The sequence below is a fragment of the Pelodiscus sinensis genome, chromosome 2, assembly GCF_052426305.1.
Source record: "Pelodiscus sinensis isolate ZL-2025 chromosome 2, ASM5242630v1, whole genome shotgun sequence".
In the NCBI taxonomy this organism is placed as follows: Eukaryota; Metazoa; Chordata; order Testudines; family Trionychidae; genus Pelodiscus; species Pelodiscus sinensis.
The window spans coordinates 247139419-247162432 of NC_143053.1; the positions used below are offsets into that span (position 1 = coordinate 247139419).

Consider the following 23014-nt stretch of genomic DNA (forward strand, 5'->3'; position numbering starts at 1 on the left):
AGCCTCTGTCAGGTAACCAGAGTTGGTCACTTAAAACAGGTTAACCATGGAAGAGGTCCTGAGTTCTGTTTGGATATTGCACCAGGAAGCAAATTTCAGGTAAGACCAAGTTGGCTGGGAAAGCCTGGGCCACTCTGACATTGGACAGAGCATCACATGTGTTTCCTGAGAACAGTATAGCCTCTCTGCTGATTTCCACCTGATGAACAGCAGAAAGCTATAATTGAGTAATGGGAATTAATTTCCTACATCACCTAGTGGTGATGTTTTTGTACACCGTGTACTTTCCAGGAAAGCACAGTTTTACTGAGAAAAAAACAGATACTGTGCTGGCACTGTGGGACTTAAAAACAGTGGCACTGTCCCACTGAATCAGTAAGGTAAGTTCAGAGTTCAGTATGTCTGACTGGTTAATAACCCCGTCCTGATTCTTCTCTCACACTGGTATAATTCAGCGAACTGCATTGGATTGACACTGGTATAAAACTAGTGTGAAAGAAGAAATGGGCCTTTTGGATTATATATGGATGTACATCCAGTTTTAGAAACTGTTTTTCTGGATCATTTACTTTCATCAGTAAATAGAAATGTTACTTCTTCAAGCTGTTTAAGTTTTCTTTCAGTTAAATTGCTCTCTTTTTAAAATCTTTCTCTTGCCATCGGTGTTCCTTGTTTTCTGTGTTTCAGTGTTGAGAAGTATCAGTGTAAATCAAGCATAGTGCTGCTGGAGTTAGGGGAGTTCATTACACTGTAAGGCTTGTGTACCTGAGCCTTGAGAGTTTCTTAGTGGGGTAAAATGTGTGATCTAGTAAAGGGAAAGTTAACGTTGTCCCTTCTGCAGGGATAAAGGAACGTTTGTCCCACAGAGGGCCCAGATCAAAAATGTTGGGCCATTCCCAAACTGCCAAAAGAAACCCATGGGCTCCCAGACAAACTGCAGTGCGTCCAAGTCTAATCTATGACCATTCCAGCCACTGTCTCCCCATCCTCCCTAGGTTGACATTAGGGATGTCAGCATGTACTCGACTATATGATTAACCAATAAGCCTAGGCTTATCGGTTAATCTTGTTGACTACACCCATTCCCTCCACCCCGCACTGCCTCTGTATCAGAGGCAGCAGTTTGGGGTGTCAGGGGACTCCCCGGGAATGGGGCTGAGAGTGCACTGGCTGCCGCCCCCGCCCCCAAGGACTGTTGAATAGTCATGTAACTAATAATATTTTATGTGGTTACACGACTATTCAGTTATACGATAGCTAACATCCCTAGTTGACAGTGTGACATAGGATGTTCAGTGCCCATGAAAGTTTCTATGGGGCACCTGAAGTCTTGTTTCAACAACAATTGGCTGGCCAGCAGCACCACTTGCTGTACTCAAACACACTGTCACAGCTAGCTTTCCTCTGAAGGTAGGCTAGCAAGCACCCAACATTAATCCTCCCTGTGCAGGAAAAAATTCAACCTGCAACAACAACAATTGCTTATAAACACCTTTCTAAATCACCAGGGTTACAGAAACAGGGCTTCAAAAACGAATTAGATAAGTGACTGGAAGACAGGTCCATCAATGGCTACTAGCCAAGATGGTCAGGGCTGTAACCCCGTGCCCTGGGCATTCCTAGCCTTTCATTGCCTGAAACTGGGACTGGATGACAGAGGCTGGATCACTCAATGTTTGCCTACTCTGTACATTCCCTCTGAGGCATCTGTCATTGGCCACTGTCAGAAGCAGGCTAAATGCCCTGTTGGTCTGACCCAATGTAATTGTTCTTTTATAGAACACTCCAAAGGGAAAAGTACATACAAATTTACCTCTTCGTTCCTACACAGTCCCTGACCCATCTAACTAACATGAACTGAAAGGTTTCAGTGTGTATGAAAGAGCCCAATGTGCTTTGGTTCCTTGCTGCTGTGAGATGTGCAGGCTATAAAACAATAGCTGTCCTTTCTAGTTTCTGACCATAATTGCTTTCATTAATCTTGCCGTGTAGCCCACCCTGGCGGTGTAGAAAGAGAAGTAGATGCTCGCTTACTGTGCAGAATTCCCATCAGTAAAGCTTGCATTATGTTCTGAATTAATCTTTACCAGAAAGACTTTTAAAAAAACAAGTAGACCTGTGGCACCTTAGAGACTAGAAAAAATATAGATAGTACCATGAGCTTTCATGGGCAAAAACCACTTCTTCAGATGAGACTTTATGTTTATAAAGCACTGGCCTGTGCTAAAATGATCCTGGGAGGCACAGAACAACATTAGCTGTCATAGGAATCAAGAGTGTGGAACAGCTTTTAGGACCCCAGACAGCGTGTGTTATTTGTAAGAAGACAGCGTGTGTTATTTGTTATTTTTGGTGGCCTATCAGCTGCACTAATGCAGACTGGTGCATTCTCTTTAGCTTCTGCTGATGCCAGGGAGCAGGAATTAATTTTAGAAAAATATCTCCATACTTTTAGAGCCATATGGCACGGCTGTAGCTATGCAAATAGCATTGGTGTTAATAGGGTTCACACAGGGCAAGCCTGGCTCACCACCTCTGATTACTCATTTCTCCTTATGCTGTGTTTGTTCAGACACATGAGGCTCAGCTTCTTTTTTCTCCTTCTTTTTCTGAGTAGACTTGGAAAAGGCCACCAGGTTACAAATGCATCATTTTCCATACTGGCTATCAGTGTGCTGGATTCTGCCACCTTTCTTCTTGTTCTGAATTAACTGAACTCAGAGTTTCTGATTTTTCTTAGCTTCTGCTCATAAAATTTTCTAATGACAGAAGAGACTTCTTTGGCCATCATAAGCCGGGGGCATAACAGTGGCTTCTTGCCTTGCTACAGAATCCACCTTTGGGACTTCTGCAACTTAGGCTATGTCTACACTGGCAACTGAACAACAAAACTTTTGTCATTAACAGTGTTAAAATTACACCCTTGCAAAAGGCAAAAGTTTTGCCGACAGGTACTGGTGTGAGCGGTCTCCTGACAACAAAGCTAATGCTGCTCCTTGGGGGTGGAAGGACTTTATTGGCAAAAGAGCCAACAAACAGTAGCTACACTGCCTGAGTTTTAGCAACAAGGCTGTAGTGACATGGCTGTGTTGCTAAAAATCTGTTGCTAAAAACCTAAGATTATTGTACCTTTTCTTATGTGCGTCATTCAAGCTAAACCCCAGAATAGGCCTAAGCATCTTCTCCCATGCCGAGAAAGGGGTGTACTGTGGAAAGGGCTTGGTCTAAAGAATGGGAGCAGAGAATTGGGGAATCCCTGGTTGCCCATTTAGAACAGCTTTAAAGTTCCTTTGTGCTAAGTGAGCAGTACAAGAGGGTTATAGCATGGGCCACAATTTGGCACACACAGATAAGGGGAGCACTCAGGACACGGGCTTGGACAGATCTTTGGAAGTGAACGACACTGGGACTTTATGCATAAGAAGAAGGGAAAGCAGCGAAAAGATTCAGGAAGCAGGAGGATATGCTCTGAGCATTGGGAAAGGGAGGTGGTTTTGGCACTCTGAGGAATGTAGCTGTAAGACTTTCACCCTCCTGGCTCACTCCCTTAAGGAAACCTGTGACTCTCTTCCCCCACCTGCCTGTCAGTTACATCATTGATTGTCAGCTTTTGGTACAGCCTGCAGTGTTGTAAATAGATCAGCTCTGTTGCTTTTCCCTAGGGGACAATTTTCGGCCAAGATGAGGCTAATATCCCTGCCCTTTAAAGGACACCATCTGTTCAGTGAAGGGTTGAATAACACATGCAAAAGATTGAATAGGTGTTGAATTGGAGCTTTCCAGCCCTGTCAGATTCCATAAGTGCCCAACACAGAACCATCACTGCTCTTAGTGCCATTGTAAGGAGCCAATCATCTAAAACATCTGCCTGTAAAGGCATTGTGGGTTCCTCGCCTCCTTATCTGGCATAGTGCCCTAGAGATTTGCCTTTGTAACTTTCAAGAGGCATAGGCTGAAACCTACCACAGGTAAGCCAGGTTCTCCACATCTTGAAAGAAGGCAACAGAACTTCCAACTTTTCAACATTGAGGAAAAGGGAGATATCAAGATAGACAACCTGCCCTTCCTGACCACTGGCAGCATTGCTGGTGAAGGTCACCTTGCACAGTCCCTGACTATAAAAGACTGCTCCTTTGTGGCTGAGTAGAGGAGGAATTTAAAGGAGCTATATACTCCCAGCATGCAGTAGTAGCTGACAGCTCTGTGCAATGGGTGTTGCTTTATTCCCAGAGATTGGAAGCAGATGAGGAAGACAAAACCTTTCCCAGAGGCAGTCTACCAACAAAGGTACAGTAAGTTATAGAAGTATCTAATGGCCTGTTCTGGACTCTTCACCAGAGAGTGCTCTGCTGGGATCTTCACAGCTTCAGGGCTGCCCTGTATGGGACCAGAGCAGAAGGAGGTCCTATAGGAAGCCGTTCATACTGACAGGCTTACTTGCATATGATTTTATATGACTGTAATTTACATGTAATTTTATATGAAAATTAGGAATCTGATTCTTATCTTGCATACATGGATTTTCTCTGGGCTGCATTCTTCACTGCCTGGTAACACATGATGCAGTGGAGAATCAGGCCCATTGGCCATGATGGGATTAACTCCTAATTACACCAATGTAACTTAAAGCCAATTCAGGGCAACGCTCATGCTTCTGGCAAAGTCCCCCTAAAGCCATAAGCCTTTCTTATACAGGCAGTCCCCGGGTTACATGGATCTGACTTACATCGGATCCCTACTTACAAACGGGGTGAGGCAACCCCACACTAGCTGCTTCCCCCCAGCAGACCAGGGAGACATGAAGCTAGTGCCCCCCCCCCCCCAGCATACCAGGGAGACGCGGAGCGGCTTTTCTCAGCAGACACCTCAGCTTGAGAATAAAGGACTGAGGGAAGTGAGGTGTGGGAGAATAAAACTGAGATCTGGAGAAATGTTTGGCTAGAGTTTCCCCTACAATATGTACCAGTTCCGACTTACATACAAATTCACCTTAAGAACAAACCTACAGTCCCTATCTTGTACGTAACCCGGGGACTGCCTGTAATTGGAGTGAGTATTGCACCACATTCATTGTCCGTGGCCTTTGTTCCTTCCTCCCATGTTTCTTGGAGAAGGTTTAAAATCCCAAGAGAGTATCTCTCATCTAGCAGTTGAAATGAGGAGAATCGCGTAGGTGCCTGACAAACCTCTCTGACGGCAAATAACTGCTGTGGAAACAACTGATTCCAGGGACAAAGATCTGATGCTACAGATTTCCTCAGCATCCTTTTCAGTATCCTTAACTTCCTTGTGTACTCCCAGCCAACAAAACCTCTCCCTCACCCACTCAAGGGTCTTATCCCACCCAAATGCTCCACACATGGGACTGAGTGAGCAAGCTAAAACACTTCTCTCTGATATCTTCTTGGCGCAAGGAGCTGTGCTTTTATCTCTGGTTCACTGGTCACGCTGCATGTGATGAAACCATTCTCTCACAAGTTCAAAGGGTGGATATTGTTTTATTAGCTGATGGTCCCCTATTTCACCATTGGCCTTAGCCACGTAGGTTGTAGGTTTGTCTCAGTGTCTGGTTGTCTCTCTGTTCATTTATGAAAGCCAGTTGTCTAATGATTGTGTGTTCTCATTTTCCTTGTGGGAAAGGGGAGGGCCCCTTACCTGACAGGAGGCCACTTCCCTGGATTATTTCATTACAGAGCGGGCTGGTGCCATTCCCCAGAGTAACTACTCCAGTGTCGTGGAAGGGAACCTGCCAGCAGTACATTAAGTTTACGGCTTCTGCCAGTGTCTCAGGTCGATGCTTCATTGCTCTTTAACGATACCTCAGCATTCATCATCTTTTTACCGCTAACTGGCTGATGTAGCAAATTGGCTTTTTTAAAAACAACCACTTTTAGCATGGCTGGAACAAGGTTGCCCACATTCTCCACTTGCTGTGGAAGGTGACCCTCCCCAGCAGTGCTGCTTAGTGCTCAGGCAGGGGTATAGCAGGTTGTGCCATCTTGATGTCTCCCCTTTCCGCTATAATACTGCCCTGTGGGAATCTGTCCCTTCATTTGTGGCTCAGTCCTCCATCCAGATACTTCATGCCAGTCTACTTCTTCAGAGGCACTCCAAAATAAAATTTATTAGGTGCCTCCCTGGGCACTGGTGCTTTCTCTTTAGCCCTGGGACTTGGCATCTGGACCCTTGTGTATTCAGGATCTTCTCCAGCTGTATTCCCCCTCTGAGGGTAGATTTATATGGTGGTCCCACCTTTAGGACCTGCTAGGGAAACCCAATTCCATCTTCTCCACCAGACTCCAATCCAGGGTCCAACAATGGGTGCTAGGTTCTAGGGAGCTAAATACCTGCCTCTCTGGATTATTTCCTTCTTGAGTTCCCCCTTTTCCCCTTGGTTGTGTTAAAGAAATAGCCTAAAAATGTGTTACCTTCCCAAACAATCACCAGACCCTCATCTGCAGGCTTTGTCAGGTCAGTATGGTCTGGTCTCAGGCAACGAGCGCTCCTGGGCTGTTGCTTCCCCAGAACTCCGAGCATGTGGAAGAACGTCTCTTCTCTTCCACTTCTTGTCCCCTTCTGAGATGCTTTGCTTCCCCATTTAGGGTCTGCTCCCAGCTTGGCCCAGAGCTGCTCTTTAACCTTCCCTTCCGCACCAACAAAATTCATGAGGGGGAAGGAATGAGAGAGGTTGTTACGGTGTTCGTCCTCCTTCAAAGACACTCTTCTGGGCAAAGTAAAAGACTTGTCAATGGAATAGAAGGGGAGAATCCCATTGTTCCTTAGAGGCGGCTACAGCCCTTCAGCTGCAGAGCTGGTCAGTTATTAACAATTTTCTCTGTTGGTTTTCATGATCTGCTGAGCTGACTGATTTCAGAAAATGTGCGTCAGTGGCCAATCAAAGCCAATTAATCTTGCATTACAGAGCTGCAAGACCCAGGCTTCTGAGAGGTTGGTTGTCTTTAGGAATAGAAAATGGTGAATCACAGATAAATGTCTGAAAGCTTTTTTTTCCTTGCGATTCACTTTTACAGATTCACCTTCCTGCAGCTGCCTAGAGCACATCACAAGCAAAAATGCTTTAACTTGAGGATGTCTTCAATTCAGGAAAAGGATTGCTCCCATGTAGCAGTTAAATGAATATTTTCTGTTTTGAAACACTAACTTAGGGCCTTCTCCTGGAAAATAGATGCCTGCACAGGCCTTTACTCCTTAGTCCTGTTGTGACTCCACACTGGCGTCAGGGTCTGTGGATTTAGATAATTTTGCAAGATTTGAACCAAAGGTCTGGAGATCTGTAAATTCCATAAATGGGTGCAGCATGTAATGTGTAGTGAGCCTGCTCAGCAGGGCCAAGCTTAGAACAAGGAGCATGGACCAAAAACACAGGAGGAGGAGAAGTATTTATTGGGACGGTCATAGATCAGGGTAGGAAGAGATCTCAGGAGGTCACCTCATCCAGCTTCTGGCTGCAAGCAGAGCTAACCCCAACTAAATCATCACAGCCAGAGCTTTGTCAAGCCGAGACTTAAAAACCTCTTGGGATAGAGGGTCCACCGCATCCCTAGGTAACCCATTCCAGTGCTGTATCACCATCCTAGTGAAATGGTTTTTCCTAATATCCAACCTAGACCTCTCCCACTGCAACCTGTGACCATTACCCCTTGTTCTATCATTTGCCAACACAGAGAGTAGCCTGGCTTCATCCTTTCAAACCCCCTTCATTCAGATAGTTGAAGGCTGCTATCAAATCTCCTATCATTCTTCTCTTCTGCAGACTAAATACATTCAGCCTGTCCAAATAAATCATGAGCCCCAGCACCCTGCTCATTTTCATTGCCTGCCACTGGACTCTTTACAGTTTGTCCAAATCCTTCCTGTAATGGGGAGCTCAAAACTAGACACAGTATTCTAGTTGTGCCCTCACCAGTGCTGCTTAGAGGGGAATAATCACTCCTCAGTCTGCTGGCAATACTCCTTCTAATGCAGACCAACACACCGTTAATTCTTGGCAACAAGGGTATACTACTTGATCACTCCACCCCCCAGATAAATCTGTCTCATTATGCAGAAAGTTTATACAGAGTGAGCTTATAGGTTGTTCACCCACTTTATCAATGAAAGAGAAAGATGCACAGCTGTTGTCACCGCAGGTACCAGTTATTTACATGGGATTTATTAATAAACAACTGATTCTATTAAGTATAAAAATAGAATTTAATAGTTGCAAGTGGTAACAGACAGATCAAAGTTATAAGCAAAATAAAATGAAACATACCAGCTAAGCCTAATACACTAAGAGAAGTTGTTACAAATCGTAATTTCTCACTCTGTTTCTTATTGTAGATAAAGTCCTTTTCAGGCCAGAGATGTATTTTCCCATCTGGGTCCAACAGTTCTTTTCTACCCCTATCATTAGAGTTCTTTTATTTCCAGGTGTTTTTATGCATACTCTATGGGTGGTGGGCCAGTCTGTAAAACCAGCTAAAGACAATCATTGTTTACATCCCTTTCCTTGTATAGAATTTCCCTGGGGCGGTAAGCCTTTGTTCAATTCCCCACACCCCCCGTGGGAAAAGTACAAAATTCAATATGGATGCCAGCACAATGTGATGTAGTCATATGTCTTTGTAGATCAGTCATAGTCCAGGCTAACAGGAAAAGCATGACTATTCACAAATCATTATCCCAAATATAAGGAACTTAATGTGCTAGAATACCACTAATGGCTCTCACTTATTATGTCTAGATCAGTAAACAAGTTAATGCTTCACATTTCTAACTTCAAATACAGGACTGATACATGCACACAAATAGAATAAGCATGATCAGCAGATTATACCTTTTAACAGTGATCTGATACACGAAGTATTTTGCATAAAGCTGATTTGAGTTATGTCTTATTCATATTCATAGGCTTATTTCCATAAAGAATATGGGGTGCCACATCACGGTAGGCAAAAAAGAATTGAGTACTTCAGCTTTCTCCACAACATCTCCCTCTAGGTTGCCTTCCCCATTCAGTAAGGGTCCTACACTTTCCCTGATCTTCTTGTTGTTAGCCTACCTATGGAAACCCTTCCTATTATCCTTTACATCCCTTGCTAGCTGCAACTCAGTTGTGCTTTGGTCTTCCTGATGACACACCTGCCTTTTCAAGCAATATTTTTATATGCCTCCTAATTATCTGTCCAAGTATCCACTTCTTGGAAGCTTCCTTTTTGTGTTTAAGCTCACTGAAGATTTCTCTGTTAAGCCAAGTTGGTTGCCTGCCATATTTGCTATTCTTTCTGCACATTGGGATGGTTTGTTCCTGCACCCTCAATACCTTTAAAATACAGCCAGCTCTCCTGGACCCCATATAAGCTTCCCAGGGAATCCTGCCCATCAGTTCCTTGAGGGAGTCAAAGTCTGCTTTTCTGAAGTCTAGTGTCTGTATTCTGCTGCTTTCCTTTCTTCCTTTGGTCAGGATCCTGAACTCAACCATATCATGGTCACTGCTGCCCAGGTTGCCAACTAATTCTGTGTCCTCTACCAGTTCTTCCTTGTTGATGTACAGGGAAGATAGATGCATAAACAATATTTTTTGAAAGGAGATTATGAGTAGTGTATTCCACTGTACAATGATATATGGCCCATTTTAAGTGGAAATGAATGAAGCTTCACAACATCCCCTGTAATATAGGAGATTTTTTTTATTGCAATAGCACTTGAGTCAAAGATTAGGACACCATTTTGCTAGACACTGTACTAATATATAACAAAACTTAATAGAGGTATTATTCCTATTTTACAGATGGGAATGCTGAGATTCAATAACACTAAGCCAACCTTGCAGAGTTCTGCTTGCTTGCTTACTCAAGGCCAGTAACTTTTTTTAGGGGCTAGTAAAATACCGTTAAGCTGGGGTTTTTTCTGCCATCATAATGGTAACAAGAAAAGAAGGGCTGTTAAATTTTGTGCCGCAGGTGATCCTTTTATAACTATTTTTTTAAGGTGGGATTTTGTGACTTTCTTCAGTCAGAAGCAGAACTGTACATAGAACCCAGAAGCCATGACTATCAGTTTCTGCTTCTGACTACTATGACTTTCCTCTAACCTTCCCTTACCCCTTACTTTCTGGTGTATAGACCATATATGTGGCTCTCTTTTAAATGAATAAATTGAAAGGTACAAAAGAGTGAAGAAGAGGTGGCTTGAACATAAAATCAGAGTGTGAAGAATGGAGCCTGGGTTTTCATCACACACACTGCCACAGGATCTAAATTTATGCTCCAAGAGCGAGTGGCAGTATAGATTTTAATGAATGCCTGTACTGTATTTATAGGCTCACCCCTATTATCTACTTTAACGTTGGTCTGATTGTGGTGTGTTTTTTGGGGTTTTTTTTTTGGTAATTTCAAGGCCTCTGACTTCCAGATTAATAGCTGTTTAGGAATTACAATTTCTAAATAAACCTTGTGTTTTGCTTTGATCATACTACATCAAACCATTGTTTGTTTATAGATCCTTTTCCATGCATCCATATCACAAATGCTTCTGCAAGGAACTATAAGTACATTAAAATTTTTTACCAACTAAACCATCTCTATAGTGGAAAATCCTATATGCAAATAGCATTGGTATATTTATGTACTTTATTGTGTTAGAAATATGGACCATCAACTCCTTATTCATAGTTCCAGTGAGCTGTCCAAAAGAACAATTTTACAGTATGTTGTTAAAAGTATTGTTGAATCATTAACCCCAGAAACGTTTGATTTCAGCTACTTTTCATCAGTTTGCTTTCACGTTTATTCCTGTTCAGATTTGTAAAAAAGTTCACAGACTTGTAAGCATAAGAAATTCTGGCAGCCAGATATAAGCTAGATGGGGGAGGGGCTCAGTAGCTTGAGCATTGGCTTGCTAAGCTCAGGGTTCTGAGTTCAATCCTTGAGAGTACCATTTAGGAATCTGGGGCAAGTCTGTCAGGGATGGTACTTAATCCTGCTGTAAGGGCAGGGGACTAGACATGATGACCTCTTGAGGTCCCTTCCAGCTCTATGAGATATACCTATCTCCATATATTAAGTGCTCCAAATTGTCTTTGTATTTTCTTACCAGAGTTGTGCTGAAGCCTAGAACCTCCAGTCTTTAGAGATGCAGTACTGGTCTAATGAGACATTTGGTTTGTCTGGCTGAATTCTCATTGCAGGGAAAGGTCACAGAACCTTAATTGGCTTTAAAGCACGTAGCCAGGCAATGCATCATACTACAGCTTGAACCTCTCTCATCCAGGTTTCTCTGGTGTGGCAGAACCACAGATGTTGCTAGACCAGAAAACTCCAGCCACAGAGAGATTGAGACCAGCTGGGAGTGGACCTGGTATGGTTGGCGGCAGTCTGTAGGGCCAGTGACCTGGAGGTAGAGAGCTCCGGGAGAGACTGCCGCTCCATGGGGGACGGGGCAGGGAGCCCCAGGAGCAGCTGTGTCCTGGTGCTGGGGCTGGGCAGCAGGGGCAAGGAGCCCCAAGAGTGGCTACTGCCTTGCGCAGGGCCAGGAGACTGGGGTCAAGGAGCTCTAGGAGAAGCTGCCACCTCATGCGAGGCTGGGGGCGGGAAACCCCAGGAGTAGCTGCCATTCCACGTAGGGATGGGGAAACTTTGGAGCAGTTGCCGTCTGTGAGGAGCTGGGCAGTGGGGGCAGGGAGCCCCAAGTGTAGCTGCTGCCTTGTATGGGGCCAGGTGGCTGGGGGCAGGGAGCTCCATGAGTAGCTGGGGGCAGGGAGCAGAACCTTGCAAGTAGGCTGGGGCAGCAGACCCAGGCAGGTGGGCTGGAGGAGGTCAGGCCTCCAGGACCTCCCATGGCGGCAGCCAGGAGGGGAGTTCTGGGAGAGCCCAGATGCCTGACCTTCCCTGGTCTGGCAAGTTCCCTTGTTCGGGACCACTCAGGTCCCGAGGGTGCTGTACCAGGGATGTTCAACCTGTACTTTGTAAGTCTATTATGGCTTCGAACCAATTCTTTCACTCAGAGCCTTTTCCTATAGTCCTTACTTTGATGAAGCTGTTGGGATATTCGCCTGAGGAAGGACAGTGGTACACTCCATCATTTCTTTAAAGATTTTTCATCATGTCAGAAAACCTCCATCATCCATTAGCATCTTCTCTTCTCAAGGTGGTGGTGAGGAATCAGTAGAGAAACTCAGAACATCAGCAATGGAATACTTCATCTTTTCCTAGCAGACCCTGATGTCCATTGTTTTCAGTATGGGTAGCGCAGCAAAACAAAATAAAACATCCTGGACACTTGGAGCAAAATCCTGCTTCTTTTTTCTGCTGGAGACACTGCTGAAGAGAAGCAGAATGGTGTGTGACTTCTCCAAGCTGTTCTCCCAGCACACAATGTCATGGCCAAGAGTAATGGGGAGAGTGGAAAAAATGCAGAGTGAAGTGTGGCACAACACTGCAAGCGTGCCAGAGCGCTTGGGGGCTTGGCCACATCAAGATGCTAGGCCATGTCCCTTTCGAGCCCTGAAGTGTTGGACAGTGCAGTAATAGTTGGTATTCTGCTCTTCTACTAGGAAAGAGCGCTAGAAGGGAAGAAGCTTCCCGTGCCCTCCACTTCAGATCACCCAAATATCAGCAAGCAAAACTTGGCCTCTACTTTGAATTCTCTCATTCACAGGCTGGGAAAGAATTCAAGAGCTGACACTGTTACATACAGTGCTGTCTGTGGATTGCAGATGCCAAATCCCTTTGCAGAATCAGAGAAACAGTAAAACCTAACGGGAGGCTAATGGTATTTAAACCAAGAATTAGTGTACAGAAGAGCTGTGTCAGGAGGTAGGTCTTGATAGATAGCACAATTGACTTTCATTACAGATTGATATGGATTTATCTGCCACACAAGCTATTTACCAAAACTCTGTACCGCATTACTGCATGTAAACAGTTATAAATAAATAATGTACAACTGTAGGCTGAGACAAATTTTACGCAGTAGAGACAAAAGAATACATTTTCAGACTAGAAATAAGAGGAAAAGTCAAATAGCTGCAGAAATAAAGGAAACTTGGTTCAGATCCTAGAACCCCGAGATAGCAAATGTCTTGCTCCAGTTGCATCAGGAGAAGTAGAGTTCAGAGTAAAAGGATGGTGCCAAGCTTAAAAATGGATATTGGAAGCAAATGAAAAGACTGAGTTGAAGGGGGTGATAGAGAAGCTGGGATGGTGTTGTAGGATGCTTTGTCCAAGAAACACAATTATGACTCAAAAGATCTGTTTTCAATGGCCAGTAAATACTCAAGTGTGAGTGTATGCTGGCCATGCTGCTTTCCCCCTCCTATACTGGGATTGAGAGGTGCATAACTGGCTGTGTCAGTCCTGCGCTACCCAGGGATTCTCCAACATTTGGTACGCAAATTGCTAACCAATAAATACAACTATGATATCATTGGTATTACAGAAACCTGGTGGGATGGGTCGCATGATTGGAATGTTGGTATGGAAGGGTACGGCTTGCTCAGGAAGGACAGACAGGGAAAAAAGGGAGGAGGGGTTGCCTTGTATATTAAAAATGTACACACTTGGACTGAAGTGGAGATGAACGTAGGAGATAGCCGTGTAGAGAGTCTCTGGGTTAAATTGCCAAGGGAGGTGGTGGAATCTCCCTCTCTGGAGATATTTAAGAACAGGTTAGATAGACATCTGTCAGGGATGGTGTAGACGGAGCTTGGTCCTGCCTTGAGGGTGGGGGGCTGGACTCGATGACCTCTCGAGGTCCCTTCCAGTCCTATGATTCTATGATTCTATGGTGAATCCTCAGGCAGCCAGGTAAGCTGGCTTTGCAGATCCTTTGCATCAGCAGACCAATGCAAGGCAGCAATCATGGGAGCCCAGATCTGGTCCTAGATGTTCAACATGAAGAAGAATAGGCAACACTGAAGTAGGGATGTTAAATTGTGTGTAATCGGCTAAAAGAGTAGTCGATTGAATTTCCATCGACTACTTGATTAGTCAGTAAAGGGAGAAATTGCAGAGCTGCAGTGGGGTTAGCTCCCAGACCCCGGGTAGCTCTCTAACCCCGCAGTGGCTCTGCCTTGTAAATGTATCAAGAGCCACCAGACTCTTAATACATTCAAAAGGCAAAGGCATAGCAGGAGGACGGGTATGAGCTAGGAATCTGCTGATTCCCAGCTCATGCCCAGTCCCAGATGCTGCGCCTCTGCTTTTTAAATGTATTAAGAGCCGCATATGCTTATCAGGTAGTTGACTAGTCAACTAGTTGCTTGCATCCCTACACTGAATCATTTGGTTTTGAAATAACAGCCTGTCTTAAGTCAAGAGGGAGCATTGCTTGCAGGGATTTATACAAGCTGCAAAAGCCATGCCATGTTAAGTTGCATTCTGTCCCCTTTCATGCAAACTCTGTGTGACCCTTTGGTTCCTAGAAGATGGCTAATGCAACCTCAGCTAATGAGTGTTCCGGAACCACTGTCTCACATAGACTATTTGGATTCATTTACTAGCTTCAAGAATTGCAGTGGGACTTGGTTTGTATCAGCTAACTGTCACTATAGCAACTCCTCACTTACACGAGTCTGTATACCAAAAATAGATCACCTTGATCCCAGAGAAAAAAAATCAAGGAAAATCAAAGGGGCCCAATGTATGTGACAGATGCAGAGTCAACTGATTGACATCAGGATGGAGCAAAAAGCAGTTTAGCATTTGAAATGTTATAAATAAGTTACACTGTAAAATGAATAGCTGAGGGAGCCTGCTGAAGTAGGAAATCTCAGCAATGTCATTGTTACTGAAAACCAAATATAGAGCAGAAATCACCTTTTATTGAAGTAAAAAGTTTGCAGTTATTACTGAGCATGTGGGGGGACACTGACTAATCTGTGGGATGTTGAATGGAGTTTCGAGAGAAGTAAAAATCTTTATTACTCAGCTAGTCAAGTCTGCAGCATTCAGTGGCCCTAAGAGTGCTTTTGTATAATCTATAGTAAGTTATCAAAATGCCTACTTATGGGTGGCATTGGCACTTGTATCCATAGGGGCTTGTTATGTGTCTGTAGTGAGTCAGGTTGGCCTCCTTGTGATCCAGAAGAAGACGACCACCCCAGAGTATCTTGGTGGGTAGGTCCAGAGCAATCCTTCCCCACCTCCAGGAAGTGGAGGAGCAGGGCTGGAAGTATAAAGGCTGGAGCTGAGAGCTCAGTTGGGCCCTGGCTGCTAGAGGAACCAGGAGCTCCTGACGTAGGAGGCTGGCACATACCTCCAGTCAGCAGAGGACTGGCCAGGATTAGTGGTGATCCTAGACACTGATAACTGGAAGCCCTGCCTGAGCTTCCACTGCCCAAGAACTCAGAGGAACTGCTACCAAGCCAGGTATGCCCCTAGGGGAAAGTGTGGGCAGTAACCCAGGGATAGCCAACCCTGATCTGGCTGAGGAGATGGAAGTGAACTGAGTCAACGTGTTGTGGTCAGGGTCCCTACTGACTCAGTGGCAGCCAGGTCTGCCACTCTTAGGGCCCTGGGCTGGTACGCAGTGGAGCGGGTGGGCCTGCATCCTCCCCTGCCATCCCAATCCATGGGTGGCTGTCTCCCCGTTTTGAGGCAAAATGTCTGCACTTGTTGGCTCTCTGCCAGAGCTAGAATACCCAATCGCTGCTCAGCCTGAATCTAAGGCTGAAGCCTCTGAACTGCCTGCTGCCTTGCCCTGACCCAAGGCCTGGGCATATTGATAGGGTTGCCAGGTGTCCGGTTTTGAACTGGACAGTCCAGTATTTGAGCTTTCTGTTCGGGAAACAAATTGAGCAAATATAAATATCCGGTGTTTTCTAAATAAGGTGTTAGGTAGATTGTGATGTAATGTCAAGCGTGTCCGGTATTTTTGTTGAAACCATCTGGCAGCCCTACATATTGCTCGGTCTGAGCATATGCCTGAGTGCCAGAACTGTTGGCTGCCCCATTCTGAACTAGGGCCAGGGCACACTGACTGCTTGCCTGGCCTGAGCACTGGCTTGAAACCTGGAACTGTTGGTTCTCCCACAAAGCAGGGAGAACCTGTTCTGCCTGTTGGTAGTGAGGCAGCTTGGCCTAACTGTGACCATGGACAGGCTCGGGACTCTGACCTGATCCAGAACCAAGTCTGATCCTGAAAGATGCTGAGTCAAAGATATTGAGTATTATCTGCCCCCACTGAAGTGAATGGAAGTCGTGTGTGCTCAGTAACTTGCAAGATCTCATCCAGTCTGCTATTGGGAAAGTCCAAATGATACGGGAGGGTTTTTCTCCCTTTAGTCTAGGTATTTCAGACTGGATGCAATATAATAAATCTGGTGCTTGGGGATATTCAGGGTGTAGTTAGGCAATTGTCTGCTGTGAGGAGAAGGTAACATGAAGTATTAACATTATTCTAAAGTTAAGGGTTTGCAGCACAACCTAGAAGTGTTTTTGGATGAAGGAATGAATGAATGAAATGACTGGAAGGAAAGAGGTTATAGTCTCTACAGTGGACAGTTGCAGGGCCCTTAATGTTGGTTTTCAAAGTGTTGGAACACTGAGAAAAGTCCAGAAGATTGGAAGAAAGCAAGTGTTATGCCAGTGTTGAAAAAAGGTTAATGGGATAATTATAGGCCTGTCAGTTTGACATCAGTCTTGGGCATGTTGATGGAGTGGTTGATATAGGACTTGATCAATAAAAAAGTAAAGAAAGATAATGTAATCAATGCAAATCAACATGGATTTATGGAAAATAGATGCTGTCAAACTGATTTTTTGACGTGATTATTAATTTGATATCACTTTATAGTGTTGACTTATAGTGTTGATGTAATATATTGAAATGGTCCTGTAGTACAAAATCCTGTGGATTTGCAGTTGGATTTAATTTGACTCAGTTATATCAACCATTTGTGGAGAGGCAGATACATCCAAATGTACACTTGGAAGAGAGATGCTCTAACAATGCAGGCACTAATGGGAAGAAAATTAAAGTTAGAACAAATGGATCTTGTCATTGTTAAAAGCCCTCATGCTTTTATAGCTATATCTTATAGAGTTGTTCATTTACATTAGTGGCGCTGATATTGATACCTAAACCAAAAGGCAATAATTCCCACAAGCATGGGAGTACTGCCAGCAAAACTTTTTAGACCAATTTCAGTGTTATGATTTCTGCTTTTATCCACAACTTCCACTTTTTGCTTAGAGCAGCAGATGAGGTGGCTGACACACAAATATGATCCATGAACCTGCAATGGTACATGGAATTTATTTGCCATGTTCTCCCTAAAGAGTTAATGGCTGTCAAATTACCCCACCTCACTTGGATGGCAGGGCTTAAGTCTGGTAAGATTAACTTCCTCTGTCCCTCAAGAGTCCTGTTCTTCTGCTGGGCTGCAATAAAAATCCGCTCTCTGGGGTCAGAGCCTGGTGCCAGCTCTAGTGCTGACAGATTTATTCTTGTTGCCTTGCTTTCTGGTTTGGTGCCCAGCATTTCTCCATATCATCTAGGTTCCCCTTTAAAATTTGTGAGTGTCCTTTCTTGTATTAGTAAGAGATCCAAGGGTTATTCAGACTGAGCCGAAACATAATCAGTTTGTTTTGGCACTAGGGGCTACCACCTTTCAGATGGAGAGATGTGGCAACCTGTTGTAGGGACGTAAAATTCTGTTTAAAATGTTAACAGGTTAAACATATAGTTTAACTGGTTAACCGGCCCATCGCACCAAGAGCCGAGGGGGCCGCTGGAGCAGCTCTCTATCTGCAGTGAGCCATGGGCAGGAGGCTGCTCTGCCTGGGCTAGGCAGGATCTGCCACACCACACTGTGGTCAGAAGGTTGCTTCCTCCTGGCCACACTGGAGCACTTCCCGCCTGCAGCCTGGTAGGGCTTGCTGGGCTGGAGCTGCCCCTACCAGCAGCATTGCACGAGGGGTGGTCCAGCCCAGCCATGTCCCTGTTAACTGGTTATCTTAGTAAGCATGCCAGTAGGTCCGTGCTTATTGGGTAACGAGTTAACCAGCTACCCCTTTACATCCATATCTGCTAGTAGTGAGTGCTACACATGGAGCATGATTCTGCCCACAAATATAAATGAGGAAGTCAGTGAAGTTACACTGGGGGGGGGGGCGGTGGTAAAGTTAGTGTAAATGAAATCAGAATTGGACTAAAGGAATTCCAGGTTCTAAATCAACATAGTAGTTGTGAAGGGTGTTAATGTAGCTACCTTACAAAATGAAATTTCTTTTTGTCCACTGAGCAAGGATTACCCAGACAGCTGCCATTCAAGCTTTGTCACACTGCTCAGCTAGCATGTCTCTTTCCTGCAGGGACGACATTGGTGTAAAAGATCAATTCTGTTAGAAGTGGGGAATGAGCGGAAGATCTCAGAGCTGGGAGCTTTCTGAGTTCGGATTCAAATGTATCAATATGTAACCCTGGGCAAGTCACTTTTAAGGAGTGATTTCAGCATCTATGAAACAAGTTTTTCAAACAGGAGTGTCTAACATTAAGTTCTAGCTTCATGCTTAGGCACCTAAAGGAGTGGCAAGATTTCAGAGGTGCTAATTACTCTGCAGTTCCTGCTGAAATCAACACTTCTGAAAATCAGGCTATTTATTTAGGTGTCTAAATACAGATTTAGGAACCTAACTTGAGGCACCCATTTTTGAAAATCTTGGTGTAGGCCCTTAACCCCTATGTACTTGGTCTTAATCTCTAGGGGTATGTCTACACTACCCCGCTAGTTCGAACTAGCGGGGTAATGTAGGCATACCGCAATTGCAAATGAAGCCCGGGATTTGAATTTCCCGGGCTTCATTTGCATAAGCGGGGCGCTGCCATTTTTAAATCCCCGCTGGTTCGAACCCCGTGCCGCGCGGCTACACGCGGCACGAACTAGGTAGTTCGAACTAGGCTTCCTAGTTCGAACTACCGTTACTCCTCATTCCACGAGGAGTAACGGTAGTTCGAACTAGGAAGCCTAGTTCGAACTACCTAGTTCGTGCCGCGTGTAGCCGCGCAGCACGGGGTTCGAACCAGCAGGGATTTAAAAATGGCAGCGCCCCGCTTATGCAAATGAAGCCCGGGAAATTCAAATCCCGGGCTTCATTTGCAATTGCGGTATGCCTACATTACCCTCCTATTTCGAAATAGGAGGGTAGTGTAGACATACCCTAGCAGAAGGATGCCAATGAGTATCTCACCAAGGTGTTGTGAGGCTTAGTTAATAATGCTAATAAGGGTATGTTTTTATAGCATTTCCCCACAGAAGACACTTGGCAGCAGTGAGAATAAAGCATTCATTGGCCTGTCAGCAGGAGTAGGAGGATGGTTTTAGAGGAGTAGCTATGAATATCATGGGGATAGAAGAATGGACAAAATTAAATATTAGGATTGTGGCTTTGGTTGGTTGGGTTAGCTCAGTAGCTAAAAAAAATGTGTTGAGAGAGGGCAGAGAGCAAACAACAGACAGGCCTACAGTTAAAAAAAATAGCTGTGAAATATGGAGTCACTTATTTATTAAGTACTTCCTTAGGCCTGTGTCTACCTATCTAATCAGTTTTTGTACATGTCAGCAGCACATCCATAATAAGAAAGTGCCATATGGCGTTGTGTGAACTGGAATTAGAGATGTGATAATCAACTGAACTGTTACAGATAATGTAAAGGATTCATGGGATACACTTGCATTCCTTTAGCCAGGGAAAAACCTTATATGTGCAGAAGAGTTATGTTTTTTTCCCAAAACATTCTTAACATTATTACATTCAGTTTCTTGGCTGATTCCACAGGTTCCTAATAGTGAAATCCCAAGGAGCACAGGAGTAGTTCCAAACCGCAGGTGCATTTCCCTGGAATTGTGTCCATTGCTGCAATAAATTCATGGGTAGGTGTCACCAGCAGGGTGGTGACTGACAATCTAGGCTCCTCCCCTTGCCTAATGAACCTTGGTGTTGGGTCTCTGTGCTGCTCATTCCCACTTCCCATTCTTTTATGCATTTTCTGAGCTCTTGGAGCTTGAGCTGTTCTAACTTCCTGACTTTGCATTTGCAAGTGCCCTGCAGGTAGGGAAGGTGTCCCCCAGCCAGGGCAAAGTACATCTTCTGGTGGGCGCATCAGGTTTAGGATTATAAAATCTGATGCCACAGAATATGCTGTCTCTTTAGGGTAGTGTTCCTTAGTGGTGAACCTAGCCAATCATGTGGCCCGGTCCCATAAGGAGTTGAAAATCTTACACACGCATGCGGGGTTACGGGATGCAATGGGAGAGGGGAAATGGTTTGTATTGGTGGTGGTGGGGAAATCTAGTTAATATGTCTTGACTAATCTGTGGCAAGGGAGTCTTGCAGAGAGAGAAGTGCAAGGCTCCCTTCTCACCCGACCAATTCAGGATGAGCTAGAAGGGAACCCAGCCTGCTTTTCTCCCTGGGGCCAACAGGGAAAGGCAGGCCTGAAGGGTAATGAAGGGAAGAGGGCCAGCTGGCTAAAACAACAGCTCGGCTCCACAGAGAACAGCAGGCTTGTGCTTAGTGCAGACTAGACCATCTGACTTAACACAACCCAGGTTTGGGGAAAAGGGGCTGAGGAGACTCCGGGATCAGGAGGCTGTAGAACTCACAGCCCAGTTCCAAAGAGGAGAGCTAGGGATTTCTACTTGGGAGAAGATGGAAAGGGGGTAGCCTTGAGAAGGAAGTGGGAAGGGTTGCTGGACTAGAGTCTATTTTCAGGGGCAGGAAAGAAGCATCTCCTCAAGAAGGAGCCAGAGATGGCTAGTTAAGCTAAGAGCCTGAGGTACTGAGTGTCCTAGGGCTGCTGTTGTCATTAATGAGGGAGACCCGTGGCAATAGGGTGCTCTTTGATTAAATATGGTCTGTCTGGACTTGTTTATAATTTGGGTGAAGAGGAGTGAGGTGCAGAGTCCTGGGGCAACTACCACATCATCACGCTTGGGCTCTATTCTGACCCTTACCACGGGGCTCTATTCCCCCCGTCCCACAGCCTTCCTACTATAAAGTGCCCTGTTGTGCCTGGGATGTTTTGAACCTAAATCATGTTGGCAAAGTGCTTCTAGGCTCCCTGCTCTGGCAGGGGCATTCTCGCATAGATTCTCTGTCCCCAGGAGCAGACCTCTAAGCTCCCTGCTCTGGTAAGCTCTCCTGGGAGCTCCTACCCTCAGGACTGAGCGTCCTGTCTCCTTGGGAGTGCCTTTGCTAACTGGGTAACATTTTTGCTTGCTGCATGTTGTTCTTAGATGAGCTCGTTTACTAAGTAACCATAAAGCATCCATCTGGAGTAGTCAGTTATATGCAGAGGAATCTGCAAAAGGCAGACCAAGGCGGACGGGGTTTGACTCCCTTTCAAAGGCAGTTGCCCCGCTCAGGTTTTCCCTCCTGCTGCTCCTAACGGATCCTAGTCTGGGAGAGCAGAGAAGAGTCCCATTCTCTCTCCTGCCCTTTCTGATCCCAGAACTACTCTGCGTTGGTGCAGTCTTACAGAACATCAAGTGGTAGCTGCTGCTACAGTATTACATTGATTTGGGGGACAGATCATGACTCCCTAGAGCAGTATAACAATATGGATGGGGACAAGGAAAAGCCTAAAACTGAAAAGCAAAGTCTCTCTCTTCAATTGGATTAATCACCAAGTGCAAGACAAAATGCAACATGTATTAGGGTTTAGATCAGGAATGGGGAACCTCAGACCTGAGGGCCGGATGCAGCTCCCAGCTTGCCTGGATCCGCTCAGGGCCCCCCAAGTACTGGGGAGCCTGTGTTCCAGCCTCCTGCTGCCCCGCTGCAGGGCTGGAGCACACAAAATCTATTAGGCTGCATCCCTCCTCCCGCCCAGGCTCTTGTGTGCCAGGGGAATGTGGAGAGTATCTTTCTCCTTCTCAGTCAGGGGCCATGTGAGGGTTGTGGTTATTTTTTTCTTCTCACTTGTGTGCAGCCCCCGACTGATTTTTCTGTGGGTCAGTGGCCCCTGACCCAAAAAAGTTCCTCACCCCTGATTTAGATGCTAAAGGGTCTGATTCCCTGCAGACTTTAGCTGCTCCTTTTGATGTGTTTGACAGAGTAAATTTGCCTTGAAAGGAAGCTTTAGAGGATCATTTAGTCCATTTCCTTATGTTGTGGTAGGATTGATTTCATTCTGCCTAAATCATCCTTGACATAGCAGTAAATCTAACCTTGAGATGCAAAGGACATGCGTACAACAATGTGCACTGCGGGGGAAGGAGTGATTTCTAAAGCATGTTGCACGTGAATTGGTTTGTGTAAACCCTTCTAGTGTGCACTAAAATTTCCCTGGAGTGCTTTAACTTTGTGGTGTTTGAAACAAAGTACACTAGGGAATTTTAATGCATACAGCAGGGCCATGCAGCCCAATTAATGAACAACTTAATAGTGTACTTTAAAAATCACACTCCTGACTGCGCGTTGCTGCTGTGTAGACAAGCCCCCATTCGATCAGCAGGAAATGGTGGGCTGTAGTCATGCCAATATCCATATGTACACTGTCCTGCATAAGAGTAGAGAAAAATGTGTCAGTGCTTCACAGTTAAAGAACACTGCCAATGTGGAGTCTGTTCAGTTTAGAAAAAGAGTTCATAGAATCATAGAATTATAGAACTGGAAGAGACCTCAGAAGGTCATCAAGTCCAGCCCCCTGCTCTAGGCAGGACCAATTCCAACTAAATCAACCCGGCCAAGGCTTTGTCAAGCCGAGACTTAAACACCTCTAGGGATGGAGACTCCACTACTTCCCTAGGTAACCCATTCCAGTGCTTCACCACCCTCCTAATGAAATAGTTTTTCCTAATATCCAACCTGGACCTCTCCTACCACAACTTGAGACCATTGCTCCTTGTTCTGCCATCTGTCACTACTGAGAACAGCCTCTCTCCATCCTCTTTGGAACCTCCCTTCAGGAAGTTGAAGGCTGCTATCAAATCTCCCCTCCCCCCACTCTTCGCTTCTGCAGACTAAACAGACCCAAGTCCCTCAGCCTCTCCTCATAAGTCATATGC

The 23014-nt window shown here is 45.1% G+C and overlaps 1 protein-coding gene across 14 annotated transcripts in view; it reads left to right on the forward strand.

Moving 5' to 3' along the window:
* The window catches only part of PRKAG2 (protein kinase AMP-activated non-catalytic subunit gamma 2), a 387855-nt gene that overhangs the window by 159239 nt on the left and 205602 nt on the right, over nucleotides 1-23014 (forward strand). The window lies entirely within an intron of this gene.